The 24,667-nt window shown below is 39.7% G+C and overlaps 1 long non-coding RNA gene across 1 annotated transcript in view; it reads left to right on the top strand.

The window, feature by feature from the left end:
• LOC103281479 (uncharacterized) overlaps positions 1-24,667 on the top strand; it is a 115,196-nt gene that overhangs the window by 31,808 nt on the left and 58,721 nt on the right. Inside the window, exon 2 of the long non-coding RNA XR_010004690.1 lies at positions 19,154-19,236. This is a non-coding gene — a long non-coding RNA (uncharacterized LOC103281479). The remainder of the gene's footprint in view (positions 1-19,153; positions 19,237-24,667) is intronic.

The raw sequence follows: 24,667 nt of genomic DNA, 5'->3' as shown, positions 1-24,667 counted from the left end.
GTCCCGCTCTGTTCCTTTAGCGATGGATCTGCGGAACTCTCTGCTGCAGGTTCAAATTAATTTGAATGCCGGTGCCTCAGATATCACCAAGGCTGTGAATGCCCTCTCAAAGGAAGCCTATAAGCCTCCATCTTTTCTCTCCTTTCTCTAAATCAGCGGTTCTCAACCTGGGGATCGCAACCCCTGGAGGGGTTGATTGGCAATTTGAGAGGGGTTGTGACATTGCCACTTTAGGCCCTGCCTTCTCCTCCCCGGAATGGCTGCCTGGCTAAAAGGCCAGACCCCATGAGCCATCCACTGGGCGTCAGAAAGGCTCTGAGAGGCCTAGGCCTTTGGAGAAGGCAGTAAAAGACAAGCCTGATAACCCTGCCTTCACATTGCAGAGTGCACCTACACCGCCCCTAATGGTGGTTGCGGATACTGCACACGACGGCAAGGACCATGTCAGTCCTGAGAGGGGTGCATGTAAGCCGCTGGGAGAGGCGTACTTGCTGGCCCCAAGAGGGGTGCAGGCACAGTTGCCAGGAGAGATGCGCACGCAACTGCCAGGAGAGCAGCTGTGCTGGAAGAATGGTGCACTGCCACCGGGTGTGGCGGTGGCATTGGAACCCCCAGGCTGCCCTTGAGGTAGGGAGCACCTGGTGCCAGTTCCTGGGTGCATGCTCTCAAGTGCTGCAGTAGCGGCCTTCTTCCCTTTGAGCTTGCCAACACTGGGAGAGGGACGTTCTCTGGCATGGGATCTCTCCCACACCCTAGAAGCCCAGGCACCGCAGAGCTGATTGAAGGAGGCAGAGGGTGGTACCAAGCCAGGCTCCATATGCCATCCATGCACAATTGGCTCCGGGGTGCCTGGGCCTCCAGGCAGTGGGAGAGAGCTCATACTGGAGCGCATCCCTCTCCCTGTGTCAGCTAGTGCGGGGGGGGGGAGGGGTGGTGGTGGTGGTGGTGGTGGTGGTGGTGGTAGTGGAGAGTGCACAGCCAGAGGCCGGCACCAGAATGCTTCCTGCCTAGAAGGGCAATCCGGAGGCTCTGATGCCACGTGGGAGTGAGCCCAGTGGTCTGTAGATGTCGGAGCTGAAGCAGTTGAAGGTACTGCAAATCCCATCATCTGTTGTAAATCCTCCTTCAAATCCCTCCAGTATTTTCTGTTGATCGTGGGAGTTCTGTGTGCCAAGTTTGATTCAATTCCATTGTTGGTGGAGTTCAGAATGCTTTTTGATGGCAGGTGAACTATAAATCCAAGCAACTCCCAAATGTCAAAGTCTATTTTCCCCAAACTTGACCAGTGTTCAAATTTGGGCATATTGAGTATTCGTGCCAAGTTTGGTCCAGATCTGTAGCTGTTTGGGTCCACAGTGATCTCCAGATATAGGTGAACTATATCTCCCCTGAATCACTGTCAATTCCTCCCAGCTCCTTTCAGTATTTTCTGTTGGTCATGAGGGTTCAATGTGTCAAGTTTGGTCCAGGTCTGTAATTTGTGGGGGTCTCAGTGGTCTGTGGAAGTCAGAGCTGAATTGGTTGAAGGTACTGCATATCCCATGCTCCATTGTCCAAACTCCCCCAAACATATTGTTTTTGTAATTAATCACTATGCTTTAATTATGTTCAATTTGTAACAATGAAAATACATCCCACATATCAGATATTTACATTACAATTTGTAACAGTAGCAAAATTACAGTTATGAAGTAGCAATAAAAAATGGTTGGAGTGTTATGTGTGTTTTCCATATGGGTTTGTTATATTTTCAGGTAGAGAATCACCCAAAATTAGTTTAGAGATATTTTTAAAAAAAATAAAACTTGGAATTGAAGGGGGCGGGTGCTAGATATAACACTGGGACCTTTGGATTGCATTTTCCCCAGCCCAAGTTAAGCCCATCTTTCATTTCACTCAACTCATGCAGGAAGATGAACACCCCCCCCTCCCCATTTGGCCCAGATCATTTGTGGAAAACTTGCTCAGTGTGTAGTTGACACCTACCAACACACAGCTCATTATGGAAGGATTCTTGACTCCAATTTACCTTGTCTGTCAATCTCCTATGAACAAAAATTGTTCCTGAAATCTCCTTTTCCTTCTATTTTCCTTCTCTGGCATTCCCTGTTAGAGGATTAAAAAAAAAGCTGTGGCCAGACACTTGGCTAGGTGACTGAAGGATAGCCAGATTGCTCAGCTATGTCCGGAGATTTAACATTGTTAGCAGAAGGATATAGACTCATTATCAGAGTGTGCTAATTTTAGAAGGTGACTTGTCAATGTCACACAGTAAGTCCAAGGAATCTGGCTTGAAAAGTATTGTGCTGTATTTTATCTATCCAGCCTGACAATAGGATTGCACAGTGGCTGCTGGGTTGTTTGCTGAGCATATGGAATTGGAGCACTCACTGGCTCCTAGCCATCTATTCAAAAGTTAAATTGATGGGCTTTGCCACAAAGATTTCTAGCTTATGGGAAATGCTCTAAATGAAGCCAGCTTTAGGGGGGGTTTTTTGTATGTGAGACTCCACACAAAACAAAATTAGCTTCCTTCCATGCCATATTTCTTTTCCAGCCTCACAGGACAGGAGACGCTTGGTGATTCCGGTAGCGTGTATGAGGAAGTCCAAGGACTCTGGAGACCAGAGTTGAAATTGCTTGTGCATAGAGCTAAGAAGCTGCTGATGGTGCTGAACTTCTTTCTGGGGATAGACTTGATTGGTTTGGAAAGTTCTATTAAAGTCTGGACCCTGAATGGATTGACCTAGAACTTATCAAGCACCACTGGGTCTAGTAGTTCTGCCTCATACACTTTTTAAAATTTATCAATCTCATACACAGTGCATATTTCTGTTCCTCTTTATTGCAGCTACACAGGTACATTGTTCCCAGTGATCCACCATCTGCTTGTTTGCCGCCACTCCTCCAAAGGATAATAAAAGGTTTGCAAAAGCCATGTGGATCTTTCCTTTATCAGATCTTTTTATTCAAATGTATAGCTATTTAACCTTAATAATTCTTTGCACTGATTTTCCTGATTTAAAATTTAAGCAACCAAGTCTTTAATTTTCTAAATTTTCCTGGATTTTTTTAAAAAAGCATTGTGTTTAGTACCTGCCAATCTTCTGGTAAGGAGTCTGATTTTGACAAATTACATGGTATTGTTAAAACTTCAACAACATTTCAGTTCTTTTAGTACTTTTAAAGAAATGTCACTCAGTGCTTGCTACTTATTTTCTAACTTCTCATTTAGTTCTAATATTTGGCCTTTGTCACCTCTGCTTGACGCAGTTTTATGGATTCAGAGCCAAGAGAAAAAGGTTTAGGGGTGGGTATCTCTATATCTTCTGTAGCAAAGAAAACTCACTTAGCAATACCTCAGTGATTATTTTCTGTTCCTTTAACACTGCTTATCTTTTGGTTGGCCTCTTGCTTCTTCTTGCACTGAAAGACACTATACTCAAGTCACTCAAGGAGTGACTTCAGAAACTGCAAGTTGCTTCTGGTGTGAGAAAATTGGCTGCCTGCAAAGACATTGCCCAGGGGACGCCTGGATGTTTTATCATCCTCTGGGAGGCTTCTCTCATGTCCCTGCATGATTAGACTAATGAGGGGGATCACTTTAGATGGCAGATACTTAGAGGTGGCAACATGGTATTGTTTTTGGAAGAGAAGCTCTCCCTTTGCCTCTGAAGACAGGATGATGCCTTCAGGGGTAAAAGAGGATGTCGGTCCATTAAAAAATTGAAGAAAGATTCAGCTGCCGGTTTAGCTGGATTTTGTACATGAGGTGAGGAAAGGGGTTGCTACCTTGTTGTGTATCTAATTGCTTTGGACTAGCACAGTTTATGACACTAAACTAGAGTTGGACTCAGTTTGTTCAATGGTCTGGGGTGGGGACAAAGAATGAAATTGTCCCCCAAACAAAATTTCTGTCTTTTAAATAATTTTCCTTACTCCAGTGCTAGGAATTTGTGACCTGAAAGAATTTTTTTTGGGGAGGAGGGTGTTATTTGGCAGGAGCAGTTATGCTTCCCTCATAAGTATGCCTTTGTGGTCACTCAGCATAGGGGTGAGTCTCACTCCTCATTTGCCTCCCATAAATTGTGGCTACTGCTTGAGATTTTAAGTATGTTTCATAGATGACCAGACTATAACTTGCATGAAATGATATATGTCACACACACATATAGATATGCTCACCTATACTTCAGAATATACATTCAAAGAAATATTTTCATCACTGAAGTAGTGATGACATACATTGTAGATTTTTTAAAATGTATTACTTTGAAGATCTAAAGAAAACCCTCTACAAGTGAAATGTGACAAATCAAAAGCAATTCATCCTCAAATCCTGTGATTGATTCAAACCAAACAATACCTTTTGATTGATTATAATGGAAAAGATTGCACAATAGGAATAAGATTGAGCTGGAACTCAAGATGGAACAAATGTTTATGATGAGTCTCATTATAACTGTGGACTTTTAATTCTGCCTTATGGATTGCATTTGCTGTGAATTTAATGCTTAGAAATCTGACAATCCTAGAAGTCGAAGCTTGTTTCTGGAACAAAAGGTTTTTAAATACTGAGGTCCTAATTGTGCATTGTTAACATGCCTCATCCTCTTCAGAATATTATACTACATTTACTGGTCAGTCAGCTCAAGTGCTCAGAACATATTCTATTTCACTTCCAAAATATTCTGTAAATGAAAAACCGAATTTGAAAATGCTCTTACATTCCATCACCACTCATACCACATTTCAATAAAGAGAGATTTATATTTCCATTGCATTGATTTTGTCCTCCAATTTTAACAAGTCTTTAAATTTCTCTCCATCCCCAACCAACATCATTGTCACTAGAAGACAATAATAAATATGTCACTCCCACTTTATGAAACATTTACATCTATTTGGAGGAATGATGTTAGATGAACGTGGTACTTTCCTCCAGCATCTCCCTTGAGTATACACCAGGAATGCCCTATTTTGGGACCTTATATTTTCCTCAGAGCATTATTAATGCTATACAAATGGCAGGTTTCAGCACTGGGGTTGGGGAAGTATCTGGTGGTGGATTTCCCGGGATTGTGATATTCCAGTTTTTTAAATCTTGCTCACTTGTTTACATAAAATGGAAATTATGCATATTAATTGTGGCATTCCTAGGAGCTGGTATAAAGCAATGGTTAGTATGCTGATCTGGAAGATTCCAGTTCAAATCTTGCAAATCAAGAACATAGGACCTTTGACCAGTCTAACCTCTTAGCCAAACCTACCTTATGAACTTGATGTGGGGATATAAATGGAGAGAGGAGCACAATGTAAATTGGTTATGTACATTGCAGATTCATGATTCTGAAACATCTTCTTACGAATTAATGCAACAACTCTACATAATTACTGGTATTTCCTATTTTTACAAATTCAGCAAAATAGGTAGCTGAAAGATCGACAATTTATTATATATTTAAACCTACCACAGCAGAGTTTGGGCACTATCTTTGGTAGAAAGATGAATACAGAAATTAAGAAATTGTTCAAAATAGAAATAGAATGCTTCAGTCAGTTTGATTTAATTTTGTTAGCCTTTTAGATATAAATAGAGATCCTGTTACAGGATCCTATGAATCACAGTAAAACACGTGTGTGAGCATAACAGCATTTCCTTTCTGATGTCAGATATTTGTGGCATACTTCTCTTCCATTTCTTTTTGGTGTGCAACAGTGTTATGTTTTTTGTGACATTTTCCACTCCAGGGACATTACATAACTTGTATGGCAGCAAAATAGGGTTGGTGGTGGTGGAGCAGTCAAATTTCCTTTTAAAAATTGTACCATCAGCCCTCCATACCTACAGATTCTGCATCTACAAATTCCACCACCCATAGCTTGAAAATATTTCCAAACGAACATTACCAAAAGCAAAACTTAATTTTTGTTATTTTTTCTATGCCATTGTATATAATAGGACTTGGGCATCCATGGATTTTGATATCTGTGGGAGGTCCTAGAACCAAATTCCAGCATATACCAATATCTTAATGTATTTAGTTCACATCTTTAGGCTGAGAGAGAGACTGGTCCCAAGGTTAATGAGGTCGCTTCCTGACTGAGTTGAGATATAACTTGGATCACCCCATTCGTACTCTTGGCCAATATAATGCTTGGTTATACTGCCATATAGTGCTGCTTGAAGGCTTTCCAGTTTATTACACCCAGGAAAGGAATGTATCAACAGTAATAGATGGGGAAAATCACCTCATGGAATTGTTTGTTGTAGAGCTTGTTACTCTGCTATTACTTTTGTTATTTCTTTAAAGGGGAAAGTTATAAGAGAATGGAATCAAATTTGAAAATGTCTTGTAAAAATGCCAATTCAATTGACTTAATTACACAAAAATCAATCCTGATTACTAAAGAAGTAACTAATCACCAGGCTTATGTACGGATTCATTTTGGATGTTTGCCTTTGGCTTCTTTGGCTGGTTCTGAAGCCCATAATAGCATGGGCTCCACCAACATTTTTTACTGGCCTCAACAGAACAGTGGCTGTCCAAACAGGCAGCTTTCAGTTTCTTCCGGTCTCACATTGAGTGCGGGCAAGGAGGCAGCACTCAAGACCTTTATTACATCCAGGTCTCCTCTACAGATAGAAGGGAAAGGATAACAGAAAGAGTGGTATCTTAAATCTGATGCTTTTAATCCAGGTCGTAATGTAGGATATAAGGACAAACAATGCCTAAAATGATGGGAAGGGAAGCCTGGGAAGTCCCCACCCCATTTCCAACACTGGGCCAGATAGAAAATAAATTTTTCAGCTTCCCAGATCGAAAATGGATATCTGTCCTCCCAAATTTGGGAGGCTCCTGAAAAATGGATCAGGACTCTTACCAAAATCCAGGGCACCAAAACAGATTGTGGTTTACTCAGATTGCACAAGACTACTAGTTACTGGTAACAACATTACTTGTTTGCCATTATTGTGGAGCTCTATCTGGACCCATAATGTCATTGTTGGTGTCCAGATTGTTCAAGGCTGTCATGTGAATGTCACATCTTTGCTGTTACTTTCTTGCTATAGTTGCTGTTTCTGTGAAAACTGCAGCACCTTTCAGCCTTTCTGACAAAATGGCAGCCCTCAAGTGAAGACAGTAGGTTTGCCTGTTATTTTTTCTCTCCTTGTTCAACATAGTTCAATTTAGAAAAGACACAGAAGCCTCAAGCTGTCCTAGTTTCATTTATCAGATGAGAAATGGAACAGGAATGAAGGATTCGGGATCTGGCTTGAGTCATATTTTGCTCTAATGCCAACAATAAGAAATCATCTTTTCTGAGTCACCTGCATGAATAATTCTTTCTTTTAATCTTCTGAATATACTCTTTTGTACATCATCTTCCTTTTGATGTCAGGGGTGTGGCTTGGAATCTTCCATGTGTTATTTCACTGTGAATCCCATCCTCCATCAGATATTCTTTCTATGGTTGATTGGACTTACAATCCAGCAAGATCTGGAGGGCTCCATGACTAACTACTTCTCTGATATAAAAAAGGCAAGAGTGATTGGTGGTTTTTTTTTTTTTGGTATTGTTTCATTTTCTTAGTAATGTGCATAGCAGTCACCTTTTTTAGAATTGTGTCGATACCCTCAGTGAGCAGGACTTGGAAAAGTTGCTCTTTTGGACAACAATTTCCAGAATCCAGGGCCAGAGTTTATGCTGGCTAGAGGACTTTGGAAGTTGTTTTTCAAACATGTGACCTTTCAAAACTGTGGCAATAACCTAAAGTTGTCAATTTCACCACATACTTGGTGATAGTGGTAGTTCCATAGCAGCACATCTACACTGCAAGAGAATGGCCATAGGTCCCAGCAAAGATAACAGTGGTTGATAGCTTCCACGGCATTGGGGTAATGAACCATCTAAACTGCTGCTACTTGGAGTGGTGGCCCATTAATCAGTTCCAATCTGTGAGCTATTAGCTGCCAATCCACACTTAGTTTCCACAAAAATAAAGAGCAGTCATTGTGCTCCTCTTAGGCACAGTGGTTTGGAAGTGAGGAGGGTTTTTATAGAGGGATTGAGGAAAATGTGTTTTTAATGTGTTTTAACGATGTTATTAATATATCTGTTACTGTTTTGTTTTTATGATTGTATTCAGGGCATTAAATTTTGCCAATTTTTGTAAGCCGCCCTGAGTCCCTTCGGGTGAGAAGGGCAGGATATAAATGTTGTAAATAAATAAATAAATAAATAAATAAAATGTAAAGTCCCTTCTCTCCCAAACCTCTATCTACATCAAAACAGAAGCCCCTCTGTCCCAATATTTATGAAGTAAACAAAAAAGGCTAGTATGATAGATCTTTTGTATCATGCTTGCTTTGGCCCTAAGTAAACTCAGTTTCCTTAGCTACAATGCTGTTTGGCCTGAGGGGGAAAAAAACTGAGTAGTGTTGTGAATCAATTCCTATTCTGTATCAAAATGCATAATGTCTTTAACATCCTTTTCTGTAGTGTAATTACAAGAAGGCTCTATTCAGTTTTCCTCCCTCCTGCCTTTCCTCCTCACTAGGTCTTCTCTGGATGTAGGCAACCCCTTTTCTCTGAATTCCTAGTGGGCATCCGCATTTTGACAGCTGAGAAAAGCCTCTGGATGTTCTCCAAATGATAGACTATATACCCAACGCCTGTGAAAAAAATCTGGAGGCACCACACATTTTATCTTCCTGGATTCCTCATATCTGTTTTGTAGTAATTCATTCAGCATCTCATTTTTCAGACACACAGGCAGTGAATGCAAATGGCAGATTATTAGTATGACATGCGAATTGGTGATAAAATTGTGTCTAGGATTTGCTTTCCTGCAGGGGAAAATATCCCTCCTTCCCATTCATATCGATTCCAGGCTCAGCCTATCAGTAAATTCCTACCTGGCACCATCAGCTAGGATTTTCAAATTCATTTTAGGTGAAAGTGTGTTGGATACAGTGCTGAAAATATTATACTGAATTGTCCAGATCACACTCAATCCTAATTAATTTGCTATGCAGGCTTTGTGGCTGCCAGTTACTGTACATGACAGCTAGGACTTGTTTGAGGAGCGTGAGGTAGTGGCAGAACAAATTACTTTCTATTTCCTCATTTTACATGCCCTGTGCAAAGCAAGAACCTGGCCTTGCATATGTCTCTGTGTACAATGTGAAATCTACTCAGACGCTTTGCACTTTAATGCATTTTACCAGTATATTTTGTAAACTGTGTTCATTTGGATAGTTATTGATGGGCTTAGGGCTTAGATGTCCCTGGAGTGGTGCCATCTACCTGTTAGAGAAAGAAATCTTAGCATGCGTGTATTCAGTAATTTCTAGTTTTAACGATGTTTGTTTGCATTTTTTATTTGTTGGTCTTAGCTGTATCCTCTCTCTCCATGTATCAATTAGTTAATAGTCTGTCCTCCTTCCTTTGTAATATGTAATTCTGTTTCTCTCCTTCATGTTTGAAGAGCACATATTTGTAGAACCTCTCATGATGGTAGTCTGTGTTAAAATATTATTTTCTGATCAAAAATACTGTCCTGTCCATTAAATGCTGTTCTCAGGCCTGTAGCGAGGGGGGGGGGGTGTTTGGGGTTCACCCCCCCCCCCCATTTTTTTCAGGTTATAAAAAAACCCTGGTTTACTCATGAATTTTAACTGGTTAACCACATCCCCACGCTAAGTCTATGAGGCGCAAAACATTATGAGTCCCTCCAGGCACTATCTCAAGCAGATATTGACAGGTTTGTAGTGGGGGGTGGGTGGGTGCTAGGGGTTCAACCCCCTCCCCAAAATTTTCAGAGCTCCTCCCGAAATTGTTTTCTGGCTACGGCCCTGGCTGTTCTCTATGCAAAACCATCATGTTCAAATTCTGTACAGAATATTCCTGTGAGGTTTTTAAAAAGACTCTGTCACAATATGAAGAAAATTGTTAAAATTATTTGTTGCTTCCTTTGGTAAGAAAATTAGTGAAGAATTACCCCCCCCCCCCAAGTGAAGAGCTGGTCAGAGCAATTATGAACAAAATCTTTGCATTCACCTAGCCTTTTAAATATGTACACATATAATTACAAGAGGAACAGTAATATGGCACTGAAAAAAGTAGGCTTGCTAAGTTAAGTGTACATATTTGTCTTCAGATAAAGAAGAAATGATTTAGCTAAAGCCATCAGCCTGTGATTGGTCAGGCTGTTTTGAACCCAGATCTCTCAGACTCAATAAGCTGTCTAGGAAACTATATTTCACATTTTCTGGTTTTAATATTAAGATTCACAATGCACTTTCCATCTTAAATATTGCAAAGTCATCTCACTGAAGCTTGTAAGACTTTTACCCAAGTGAGAAATAATAGATTCTTTTATCTATATGATTTAATCTGCAGCTTTATCTATCTGATTTAATCTGCAGCTTTAGCTAATTTCATTTTAAGCAATGGTCCTTTCTTTGACTAATGTTTCCCTACCCAGATTTCTTAGAGTTGCAGTGAAGATTCATTTTACATGGCCAAATGAGAACAACTGAAAGAGGGAAAGCATTGCCACACATGTAATCTGACATTTCTATTATGTAGTTCTACATGCAGAAGTCATGGTCAGACCAAAATATACTCCATAATCAGCATGTACCAAATGAGAAGCACAGTGTACCAGGTAAATCAATATGTTGAGATCTTTCTCTTAACTGCTGCCTGTCTGAAAACAAAAGTTGCAGTTTCATTCTGAGTTCTAAAGGGGATTGAACAATAAGGAAAGATGGGACTGTCAATGAATAGTCATGAAGGATATGGAATTGGAGTGGATAGCCTCCAGTTCTATGATTTTGAATACCTTCAATATCAGTTGGAGCATTCCTCTGTATTTCAGAGATACAGGGCGAAAGAGGTTGCTGTTGCACTCAAGTCTTGTTCCATGGACAATTGGTTGACTACTCTTGAACAGAACTTTGGACTACATTGACCTTTGGGTTGGTTTAGCATGGCTTTTCTTATGATCTTATGTTAGTAGAACCCACTTTTTATTTTACCTATCTGCTGAGGTGATGTCCACATTTCATTCTTCTATTTTTGAAAAGCATTCTCATTGCTAAATATTTCAGTTGTTTTGAATTCTGTAAAACGTTCAAGGCACAAAAGCATTTTTGTTCATCCATTATATAACAAGAGACGCAAAGCTGGGGGGGGGGGGAAGAGAATGAGAAAAAGAGGAGAGTTTAAATGCAGTAATTCAGATAAGTGGTGCATTCTATTCAATAGGTTTTTCCATCTGTGTGTCGCTGTGTGTGTGCAGTGATTGGATTTCTGACAGCAAAATATGTATGCTATTACTTTTTACTATTGTTAAATAAGGAACTAGCTCTATTACACTCTTCTGTGCCAGCATCACAACTAGTAACTCCATTCTGTTTGCAAAATGTGTATCTCTGTGATGAAACATGAATATAATGGCTGCTCCTGATTTCATAAAGCTATTTTATATATAAAAGTGCATTGATAAATCTATGCCAGGCTTCAGAATTGGAATAGTTAGGTCCATGCTGAGTTTCATTTCCAGTGGTTATTATTTTCTCATGACTCAAAACCTTATAAATAGATTACTGCATCCTGTTGTTGAGAAAAGTGCTTCTTGTGTTTAGGAAAGTGACATAGCTGCTGAATAGTTTGTATGGGTGACATTTGTGAGTTATGTACTAGTATTGCATCAGTTGTTAATTTCAACCAGTTTTATGAAATGTTTAGCAATGTTGAGTCCCATTGTACAAATGGGGAGCTGACCATAGTTTTCCTAAGGCCATTTCCAATGTCAACTTTGAATTTAGGTCCAAGCAGCTCCTTCACCATTCCACAGCCCTGGCTCCTTGCTTTATCTTATGTTGCTCCTTTCTGCCTGAAGAAGTGTGCTGATGTATGCTAATCATTTGTCTTATACTCTGGACTTTTCAGGTGACAAGGACCTAAATCTAATTGTCAATCCAGCTAGAGTAGCTTCAATGGAATCAAGGAAAAGATTGGCAAAGCACCACATATATAATGTCCATTCAATCAAGGAGTTTGCTCTAGCTGGAGCTAAGGATTGGATTTGGTCCAATCGCTAATCCTGCTAAATGAGCATTTGCCTTATGCTGCTAACTGAGCTTGCATTCAAAATAGTGATGCCCACCATTCTATCTTAAAAAGGAAATTATCCAAAATCACAGATGATACAACTACTAATGGAGACCAGTCATTGCTATATATTTCCTCCAGTTTCTGGGACAGTGTGCTTTCCAATTCTAGTTGGTTGGGAATTTGAGCATAAAGGTGCTACTCAATGGAAGTTCTGCTTCTGAGCTTCTCGTGAGGATCTGATTGGGCCATTGGAGAAACAAATGGGCATTTGGCTTGATCCAGTACAGCTCTCATGCTTTCAGCTTTGCTAATCTGTCTTTCTGAGGAATGCTGTTTTTAATGGGTTTCAGAGAATGCTTGTGCCTACAGCACAATTTTTCTGGCGGAAAGGCAAGATAAAATGTGACAATTAATACAAATAATAATACACATGAAGAAGCAACAGAGAGGGAATTATGAGAGACATTTTATTCTGAGACATCCTGTTTTCACTTTGCAAATGTGCCCATCTACTTCTTATGCAAATAGGTTGGTTGGCTCTTGGCTACTGAAGTAGTAGTTGTTTGTACAATAACTAAATAAATAATACATGCCTATCTGAACTTTAAATTACATATTCACAGTGCCAAACTTGATACCAAATGAAAACTGCATCCATGACCTTGCTCACGGGGACTACCAGTGTTGCTAAATTCAAATTGACAAGAACCTGTCACTTCACTTGAGAACAATGGGAGCTAATAGACTCCATGTCAATGGGGTAGTAAATCTGTTCCAGATTTCAGTCCAACTTTAATTGACCTCTCCAAAGTGCTGAGCTCCAGATAGCCTTAAATAGCTCCTTTAAACTTCAGACTAAAAACCAGATCAGATTCACTTTCTCAATGACATAAAAACTGCCAGTGGCCATTGCCCGAAACGAATCAGTTTCATTTTACTGGGGTATTGCTATGAGGCAAAGTACATGTGTGTCCAACATCAGTGAACCTTTAAAGATGTGTGTGAAGAGCATATTTTGCAACAAGCACCCTCCCTATTCCAAAGCTACTCCTACAGCAATTTTTCGCATTCTGACCCATGCAGACTGGATGTCAGGCTGTTTGCCTTTGAATAAGGTCTTTCAGAACTATCTTGCTATTGAGATCAAGATGATAACATATCCTGGATTAACAGCATGGATAAGGCTTAGTTTGTCCGTAATATTGCTAGCTAATATTGAGACAAAGATTAGCCACTTCTCCCTTTCTGAGTCAGAAAAGCATCAGTTGCATGAACAGCTGTTCCATCCAATACTGTTATTTGTTCCCCCTTTTCCTGTGCATGTTAGATGAAAACAGATGCCTTATCCTTTTCATTTTCTTGATCTCACAGGCTCAGTCAGATTTTTATAAAACTCATTTAAGCCCTACAGGTTTATGAGGTCTCAGATATTGTCAGTCATTGCAATTCACGAAGGGAAGTGATATTGCAGTTGTTCAAAAATATGTTATTTTCTTGTAGAGAGACTCCACTTCTACAATCTCCTTGCCTTGCTATCTAGATGGGGGTATACATCAACGTGTCCTATATTGGCCACTGGGGTATGCCTTTTGAACTGTGTAGGTCTCCATTTGGGTGATTACAGGATAAAGATCTCAATACATGATTCCTAAGCCTCTCTGGTTTCTTGCCAAATGTCACTTTTAACAAAGCTGTAGTTCTCTCTGAACCAAGGTGTACACATTTTGGGAGCAGAATGGGTCCAGGGTAAGGGAGGGATTTTACTCCTTAGAAGAAAAGATGAATAGTTTGAGAACTCAGGGAGATGCAAAACTAAGTTTGGACTTTCCAAGACAATGCAATAAAACAGGAGGAAATTACATTCTTATAATAATGGGATGGAATTTCTCATCTGGTGCATTTATTCAGAAAAATGCACTACCCTATGTTTAATAGTATTTAGTATTTGATTTCAAAGAGCTGTTCAGTAGAGAGATGGTTGGGATATTTGTGAGCCTCTAAATGTTATTAGTTTGCACTTCCTATTATACTCAATCTTAGTTCAACAATCCCTTGAAGGCTATAAGTCCTCCACTGCTCAACTAGAGACACAAATTCTGAGGTGAGATGTTGATTCATCCAATAGAGGAACATTCCTTTTTATCTTCTTGAGAGTCATGTTTTTAGGTAATTTGGCAAATTATTTGGAAGTTCAACCATCAATAGCTGTATTATGTTATCATAAATCAGAGTATCCAGTAACATTAGCAATACATAATATTAAATTGTTTGGGTTAAATATCAGCCTGATCCAATCTGCTTCCATTGTAAAAGGTGGCATGATGTTTTGTCCTTGATGACACAAATTATCCATGACCTCATCACACGGGGCTTTTTCCGATGCCAAGACACAGACAGGACGGAGTCCGCCAGAGCCCATCACATGATGTAGGGGTACTTCCGGCAGAGCTCCATCCTGTCTTGGCAGCATGTTCAAAGGCTTCCCTGAGAACGCAGCTGATTACCTGTGTTCCCATTCAAGAAACCAGGGTGAGACAGGAAATACCATGTGATGGTAAGGGGGCAATGCGAGGTGCTGCCTGACAGTTTCTTCCATGGCTCCACAGTTTCTCTCGCTGGCCCTCAGCTTATGAACCTCCACCTGATGAAATCCTTAGACATCCCATGTGAATTGCTCAGCATATTCACTTCTGATATGCACAAACAGTACCAAAACAGGTGAGATATGTGCTGGCTAAAAGATAATTGAATTCACTTTGCCTATGGTTTTTAGATCTGTTCTCTTCTTCTTAAGACTTCAGGGCAAGAGGAGGAAGCTCAACGAAAGGTGATTGCGTTTATACATTTATTTGCTGCTGTGGAGGGCTTCAGAGTGGGCATCATATATTTCCTGATCATTTTAGCCCCTTTTTGCTCTCAGTCTCAAAGTTCCTCAAATCATAACTGGCATAAGGGTTCAGAAGTAGGGAAAAATTGGTATGGGTAAATATTAAGCTCTCTAGATTTGTTGTTTCAACCAGACAGAATAGGAACCAATCTGGGATTTTTCTGGTCCTTTTAGTCAGTCCGTATGTGTTCTCAGAAGTTGCTGAATGTGGTACTACAGTATTGCTACTTTGTGTTTTTTTAAATCTTATTTTTAACTGTACTAGTTCTATTGCCACCTTTCTCACCTTATCCTAATGGTTGAAATTGCAGTGTGATTTCTTTGCTTTGTCTGAAGTATACATGTGTTGTACCATTAGCAAAAAGTGCCTTCTTCAGTTCTTCTTAAGCTTTTTAAGTGCATATGTACCTTTAAGTTGTCATCGATGTATGGTGACCCCATGAAATTCACAGGGTTTGCTTAGGCAAGGAATCCTCAGAAGTAGTTTTAGCAGTTCCTTCCTCTAAAACACATCAAACTCAAGGCCTGGGGGCCAAATTTGGCCCTCTGTGTCATTTTATGTGACCCTCCAGATGCCAGACTGACCTTTGTATTCCTCCTCATTAGACATCATGATGATGGCAGTTGTGATACAGGAATATCTGTTCTGTTTAGTCAAGATTGTGGGGTTTGGATTTAGATACAAGTATCATGGATATGGTGTCTGACTTTAAAATGTCCTTTAACCTTTTCCCAACCTCAAAACCCCAGGTGCTATTTGGTTGTATTTGCCATTATCCCTAGTCTGTATGACGGATAATCAGAGTGATGGGAGTTGTTGTTCAATAACATCTGGGGACCCTAATTGGGGAAAAGCTAAAGGGCACCAACCGCTTTGTAAAAGAATTATAGTTGGCCCTCTGTCTCCATGGGTTCTCTGTCCATGGATCTAACAGCCCTTTGAAGGCAACCATGAAGCTGATGTGGCTCTTGGTGAAATTGAGTTTGACATTCTTGCTCTAAAATGTATTTTACAGCATGGCATTCATTGACAGTCTCCCATCCATGTAGTAACCAGATCTGACCCTGCTTATTTTCCAAGATTTCTAGATTTATCTGTTCCCCTGTTTCATAGGTCATTATCACATGCATCTCCTAAAACGGGTTCTCCCGTGGAAAGTCCATCCTGGCTGAAGCAGGAGAATGCCTGCCTAGCCCTTCTTCTTACCGCAAAGATCTTTTTCGCACATTCTTTGAACACATTGATTTTACTGCAGGTGTAGGGATGTGACTCCTCCCCATTTGTGTAGTTCCTGTCTTCATACATGTCCCCTTTTTAGATAGGAATTGCCACAACTTTGATAGTTCACAATTTTGAGGTTTCTGAAAGAATTTATTTTTGGTTTGAAATGTTAATATTTTTGGTATTGGGTTTATTCTGCAATTGAGAGCTGTACTTTAAAGTGTTAAGCTTTTTTACTGAGGCAAAATAATGTATGAGTGGAAAGTTCTTGTCATGAAAGAAAAGGAAATCTTCAATAATCGATGAAATGTTGTAGGCAACGACCATCACAGTTCTTTGTTCAATTTTTTTTTAAAAAAAGGAAATTGTTATTGGGATGTTTGGGGGGGAGTGTTCAGCCAAGAATGAGAGTAATTGAGTGATCAGGGGAAGAAAAGGTGAAGTTTTTCCTTTGTGGTTGGGAAGGCAGCTCACAATGGAACCCCCCCCCCCTTAAAACAAGTGGCTAAAATTGATTTATCTTATTCTATTGTAAAATGTGTTTTCTAAAACTGATAGTGCAATCAGCTAAAGATTGGAAACTCCAAATATTGCATGTACACCAAACAGCACATTTATGTACTTATTTTTTCTTCTTCAAAAAAATATAAAAATGATGCAAATGTGTAATTTTTTTGTAATTATATTCATTTATTTCTTCAAGGATAAGACTGCTGCTTCAACTGAAATTTGATTCAAGCAAACATTTACAGTTTCAGAAAGATGAACATTTGAAGATCCCCAATGCATTCATTATCTCTAAACAGTTTTCTGTATGCTGCTTCTTCTTTTCCTTCATGAAAAAACTTCCCTACATTAGTAAACACTTAAGTGAAACAGGACATGGACAAATGTCCCCAGTGTAAGATAAATTGTGTTGCTGGCTTCAGAACTAATTGTCTTCAGAGACATCAGAAACAGAGCAGCTACATGGACCAGAAAATAAACTGGTATCTTGTGGCTGGAGAGACAATGTTGGTAACAACAATTAGATGGCTATCATGCTAGCTATCATAGCCCAGCCTTTGTTTGTGGAGTCTCTACAGCCTACCTCCATTTTGTATTTGACAAGACCTCTTTTGTCTTTTCTCTTCTTTCTCTCTCTCTCTGTGCTCAGGCTATACATTTAAAGGGTTTTTCTCTCATAGGCATTTAGGTTCCCCCCTCAACTGTTGCAATATTAAGTGGTCTTAAGAAGGCTTGATTAATTAGGAGGTACACAATGCTTTAGCTCAGCATCCACAGCAGCAGGCTAAAGAACCCCCTCAGCCTTCATAGGGAAATGCTAATTACATGAGTACACATTATAGTCAAGTATTTTCAGGTGATGTTTGCTGATAAACAAGTGGAAGCCTGCATAGATTTTGCAAGCTGAATTTCTACTGAATGCCTGGTTGAAGTACCAAGGAGTATGTCAAGTGTGCCTTTCCTTTACAACTCCACATTCACAGTTATGTGCAACTCCTGCCTCCCAAAGAGCCATTTGTAAGAAGGACCAAGGATAGAAACAAACCAAAAACTAGGAGGATGATGAGATGAAATGGAAGCATCATAAGGAAATTAACTTCCACCATTCTGGCTGTTAAAGAGATTAACTATGGTTTTTGTGGGTTTTCAAATAGTCCTTTTGTTTGTATTCCTATCTGGTAAGAAAAAAATTACCCCTGGAGGTTGTAAAATAGAGGCTTGGATCAGAGCCATAGCCGGGGGGGGGGGGGGGGGAGGTGTTAAAAATTTACTCCCCCCCCAAACGTGTCTGGTTAACCAGTAAATTCATGAGTAAACCAAGTTTTTTGGGGGGGGGGTTGAACCCTTTTGGGGGCTTGAACCTTTAAACCCCCCTCTCTGGCTATGGCCATGGCTTAGATGATCACCTGTGAGGAGTGATTTGATTGTTTATTGCTGCAAGCAGGTCATTGGACTAGAGGGCCCTTCTGGTCTCTTCCAACTAGTCAAAATGTTTAACTATGTAAATTTGTTTTTCTGGACATTTGCACATATTTCTCAAGTTGTTTTTAACATTGGTTCAATAACATTTATTGTTTTGGAACAAAAATGGCATTTTTTCCTCATGTAATAGTTGCACCCCCTTTTTGATGAAAAAGGGAAGAAAGCATGACTATTCTGCGATGGAATATTATATACATTCTGATGTCTTGTGAAAACAGAAGGGGCTGATTTATTGCACTGGTTGTGATTTGAATGCTTATTGAAACAGTAGCTTTTGAGAAGGTATTGGCCAAATCTGGCTGCAAAGAGCCTGGCCTAAGTTGCAAGTGGAGAATTTTGGTTTTCCAGATGTTTTCGAATTTTAGCCTTCATATTTCTTTCTTGTTGGCTATAGTGATAGGGGCTAATGGGAGTTGTAGCCCATAATGGAAAGGGGAGAACAAGCCAATTTAGATATAAGAGACATTTCTGCTCAGTTGTGTTGGTTGTATACACTTATAGCTCCTCACCTATAGCCTAAATCTCACTAGGAATCTACCCATGAAATCCATGTTAACTTGGTAAGTTAACATTTATGCATGTTCAACTGATTCAATGGGTATACTCTAGTTGAGACAGACAATTAGATTTAGGTCACTTGAATTGGGGACAATTCTTCCTCCTTCCTTTCTTTCAAATACTGTTTGAAAGAGTCATTCTTAAAGACGTTATACTCAGCTTAAAACCATCTAATATTTTATTAATATCTAGGATCTATAAAGTAACTTCAGACTTCAATAAGCGAATTCATATGCAGTGTGATATTTTAACTAGCTTTAAAATGCATTCACATAACCCCAAGTTAAAGGGACATGCTTGGGGGAGTATGAAACAAGCCCTGTGTAGCTCAAGCCATAATCCTCTCTGTTCTCTCCTGGTTTCTCTAGGCAATGTAGCTGAGAAGCCTTGAAGAACTGTCTCCCAACATCCGAACAATCCTGAACTTTCAAGTCAGCATTGTAATGTGCAGGTAGTATTCATAAATTAGAGTTTTCTAAACAGACCCCATGGAATCTGTGCCTTTATACATAGCAGCTACAAAACCGTGATTTTTTTCTGACTTTTTTGTCACACACTGATAAGATTTAAAATACACACCCATCCACCCACACACCATAGTTAAATTTACTCCTGCTGGTAGAATCGCAGAAGTAATTTATCTGACAATGGAAAGCTAAAACTTCTGAGATTTCTTACCCAATGGGATGGAAAGTAATTTATCAGTTCCTATTAACTCCAGTCACCAATATGAGATGCCTTTATTTTCCTCTTAGGGAGCATAAAATGCATACCACCTATATTTTATATGCTCTCATAGATTTCTCAATTCTAATTGTGAAAGCTCCCTGTTTCCAAGCCTTCTTTCAAAGAGAAATGTGTCATTTTTAATAGCACTTCTCATTTGCTGTGCAGCTCAGACAAGTGGAATTGGAATGTTTGTGATATGTGCTGCTTATATTAGACTGTGCAGATTCTCCATGAGATATTCCATGGGCATGCCAGACTTTCTATCTCCCTCTGAGGTTTGATGTTATACTGTATATATAGTTGGTGAATGTCAGAACAGTGAAACAACTGCTATTAAGGACTTGATTTGTATGAGCATGCCAGCCTGTAATACAAATTTCTTGTATTACAGAAACCTGGTTGTATCAATTGGCATGTGCACATTGTTCTCTCAGGTTTACCCATCAGGTTATTATGTACAGCAAAGGTTCTCAATCTGTGGGTCCCCAGATGTTTTGGTTTTCAACTCCCAGAAATCCTAACAGCTGGTAAACTGGCTGGGAGTTGTAGCCCAAAACACCTGGAGACCCACAGGTTGAGAACCACTGCTGTACAGCCATTGGGGGGGGGGGGGGGGGCTGGAGGACAGGGGGGTAGGATTGCAGGAGTCTATCATGAGTCTATCCTCTTGATTTAGAATTGCCAGCTCAGGATAGCTCAAAGCTCTGAGGCTTTTGGATCAAAATCTGAGGTCGAGGCTCACCCCCTGGCATTGTCATCATGTGTTATGCATCAAATATCAAGCATAGTTGCTCATAGTTTGTCATTAAAACAAATGAACATGAGAGAGAAATGGACTGTTCCCTAATCAAGGTGAAGTGAGGGGATTATAGTCTCCTTGAATCCCTATATTGGGAGATGTTGACTTACCATAATAAATGCATAGACCTCTGAGAGAGCAGGAAGAAATCAATTAACCTTCGGAAATTGTGGTAAGCTGCAGCTTTGGTATTTGAACTGGAGATGAGCACATAACCCCTTTCCTTTTGTCTGGTGCTGTGATCACTAAACTGGAGAATTTGCACCCTCATCTCATGCCTCAGAGTGTGGTGGAAGCTTCTTCCTTGGAAGCTTTTAAACAGAAGCTGGATGGCTATATGTTGGGGCTGCTTTGATTGTGCTTTTCCTGCATGGCAGGTGGTTGGATTAGATTTCTCACATGTTCTCTTCCCACACTATTATTCTGTGATTCTTTGTGGTTGAGTCTCATTCTGTCATTTAAGCTTATACCTCAGGCATGGGCAAGCTTTGACAGGTGTTTTGGACTTTAACTCCCAGAAATCCCAGCCAGTTTACTGGTTGTTAGGAATTGTGGGAGCTGAAGTCCAAAATGTCAGGGGATGATGGGTAGCAGAGTGAAATCCAAAAATTCACCATCCCGGTCTTCACCTCCTTCACTCCAGACTGTTTCCCGTGTGGAAAAAACAGCACTGGACAAACACACTCCAGCAGATGAAGGTTCGGTTGGAAATCCAACGGCAATCAACTTTTATTTACAAGACTATATACAAAATAGAGTAAATCAGTCCTTCTCTCCATGAGTGCTTGCCGAAGCGACTCATGCACACACAGCACACTGCTCAACTGCTCTTCAGGAAACTCCTCTGCATTCCACAGGAACAAGAAAGAAAGTCCCGGTCGAAACAAACTTGACCCCATTGGTCCTGTGGTACATCAATCATAGCAGACTCTCATTAACTCCATAACTGCTGAAATGCCTTGCCGAAAAACTAACACATTAGGCATTTCTAACAACCCAGATTGATTTTAACATTTCACAATACACAATACCCTGACAATTCCCCTCCGAAATGTTCAAATCAATTCTCTACATACTTTAACACTCTACACATTTGATCAATCTCTCTTGAACTTCCACAGGATAATACATGTATACATACCGTCTTTTTCAATCACATGTAAATTGCTTTGATCACAATACATCAACACTTTTCTTGCATCTTTATTAACACAATCGATGCTAGAACCATAACCCAATACACTGATGCTTCACTTCATTAATCAATAGTTTTCCCAACCTCTGAAAACTTAATTCATTGTGCCACATAGATTCATTTGATGCTGCCAGACTATATTTCAACTCACTGCTGGCTTAACCATGGATTTCAATTTCTCTTAAAATCCAGTTTCTTAAAACCAATTCATCTCATAATCATACTTTTCCATCACAATTATTCACAAAAATGATTTAACTCTCTCTGAACATATATACATATTTCAATTTCCATTCAGACTAATAAACAGGCACAATGTTTTTGCATCTCTGGCGCTTTGGCAACACATGTGCCAATTGACATGTTGGAGACCACTGATCATCTGATTCAATCTCGGTCTCAAGAAGAGATATATCTTCACTTTTTTCTGTCACCTGCTCCTCACTCTCAAGCTTAGGTGATTTTTTCCATTTACCCCCTCTCTTCTGACTCTTCTGGGGAGTCTGTACTTCCCCGTGTTTCACTGGAGTAACCATCTCCTCCTTAATGGTTCGTTGCATATCCTTTTCAACAACACAACCCCCTCCACCTGAAGCTTTCTGTACCTCCGCTTCCTTGGTGGAATTGTTATTAAACAACATCTCTTTGTTCAAATGCAACCTGTCCCAGCCTTCATCCTTCTCAAAGTACGCCCTCTTTGAGAAAATAAGCCTCCCAAGACCACTGTGAAACTTAAGCTTGTCTTGGTAGTAGCCTAAGAATTGCATTCTCCTCCACTTAGGCTCTCCCTTTTTCCTCTGGTTGGCTGGAACTAATACATTAGCATTTTGACCATATACTTTTAAATATCCTAAATTTGGAGGTTTTTTGTACATTCTCCGAAATGGGATGTCATCCAATTCCTCATCCCATAACCTATTTAAAACATAATTACTTGTGTGTGAACACTCTGGCCAATTCTTAGTTGATCTTTTGGAATCTCTAATTAAACACTCATTCATGTGAAGAATTTGCTTCATCCTATTTTGAGCCACACCTTCTTCATTTGGCTTATTTGATTTTACATTTTTAAATCCTATATTCCTTTCACTCAACATTTTCTTCATTTCTTCATTACACACATTAATTCCTTTGTCAAAAACTATTTGACCTACATGCTGTTCATAGACCCTTTGAAGCATGCCTATCCAATTAGACACCTTTACAACAGCTTCCTTCAAATCTTTAAGGAAGTATACAAAACCAAATCTGGTGTGTCTATCAACTAACAGTAAACAAAATTGAGAACCTCCCTGGCTTTTTACATCAGATTCTGTCACATGTAGATGGCCAATTTCAAACATTTCCTTGGCCTTAATTCCAGATCTTTTAGGGTGCTCATTTGATTCAATTCTCATCTCTGAACAAACTGCACAGTCTAACAAATTTTCACATTTCTCACACTCAAAATCTGTGCATATTTCTAAAGTTTTTCTGAGCATCTCTACATGTGCATGACCCATCGCTCTGTGAAGATGATGGATACACCTGTCATGCATTATCTTCTGTTTCACACAATGGACTTGTGCCCCATCTGGAAAGTTATTTTTGTCAAACATCATATACATTTTGTTTCTTTTTACACCTTTTGCCACTACTCGTCCATCTCTCTGAATATAGCAATAGATTCTGCTAAAAACTACTCTATATCCGTTCTCTGTTAAGGTAGCCACACTTAACAAATTAGAACTTAATTCTGGGATGTAAAGTACATTTTCCCAATCCACATTCAAGCAAGGGATGAACATAGTGCCACATTTGTTGAACTTCCTCTCAGTTCCATCAGCCAAAGTCACTGCTGTTCCAGACACATCCCTTCTGTTTTTCAAAAGTTTAAGATTTGTAACAACATGGTGTGTACAACCTGAGTCCAAATACCACTTGTTCTTTTCGGTGATCCTTCCATTCACCGCAGCCATAAACACCTGGGGCTTAGTTGTTGTTGACAAATTTCTTGCCCCTCTGTTCCCACGAGAACTTCTAGCCTTGTTGTTTGGGCAACTCCTGGCAAAATGCCCCGGCTTGTTGCAGACAAAACAACGCCGTGTTTTGACCTGATGTACTGCAACCTCCTCATGATTCCCAGGAACACCATCTGGACCAAAGCCGGCCACTTTCGCCCCCTCCTGGTCGCACTGCGCCATCGTCTGCTTCTGGGCTCGTTCAAAAGATCTTCGGTCCACTTCTTCTAAGATTTTTCCACATACTGAATCCAAAGTTAAATCCTGGACTCTCACATTCTGAAAAGAATGTACCAGAAAGTCCCAATCCTCAGACAAGCTGCACAGCACCAGATAACACTTCTGTGCTTCTGAATATTGTAGGCCTCTTTCCTCAGCTCCAATCAATTTGGAGAAGAACATTATATGAGACCATATGAGACAAAAAGACAAAGTATAGCATCATCCTCATTATTCTTATCACTTTCACCATGGTTACAGTCATCATGGGCAACACTGCTATTGATTGGTGGAGTAAATGTTAAAAATATAGCAGATAAGCAAGATAGAAGTAAAATATGTAACAATTATTACTGTTAGTGAAGCATTAGAAATAATGCTGATTATTTGACATTTTAATTCATAATGGCCTGCTTCCAAACTTTATTACAAGACTGAAAGAAGAATAAGTAGATGACAACAATCTGTAGTGATCTATTGAGTCCATGGAAACACCTAAGTGAAGGCACCAGTAGAAGTCTTAGTTTTATTTATCTTTCCTAATGTCTTGGAACCAGGCAGGGAAAACAACCCATTAATTAAAATTGTGCATATTAAATTGGGAGGTGTAGCAGAAAATAGACTAATCACTTAGTCATTTATTGGGTGTCCTGAGCTCATATAATTTACTATACACCAATTAAATGTGAAATAAATCCTAACTCATAGGGACTTTTATTCTCTGGCTTGATATTTAGAGCTTAAAGAGTCTGATCTAAAAGTACAGAGAGAGAATGTGACAAAGTTGGCCCTGGCCCTTTCTACACTGGCATATTTTATACAGCTGTGTAGAAGGGGCCTTAAATGCATATTTTGGAAGTAGGACTTCAGATTTCTGAGAGAAAAGAAATAAGACTGTAACAAAATAGACTGTGATTGTTGAACTTTTAAAATATGGGTA

Source organism: Anolis carolinensis, chromosome 1 (genome assembly GCF_035594765.1).
Source record: "Anolis carolinensis isolate JA03-04 chromosome 1, rAnoCar3.1.pri, whole genome shotgun sequence".
NCBI classification, from domain to species: Eukaryota; Metazoa; Chordata; class Lepidosauria; order Squamata; family Dactyloidae; genus Anolis; species Anolis carolinensis.
Note: the sequence above shows the minus strand (reverse complement) of the source record. Positions and strands in the feature narration are given on the sequence as shown.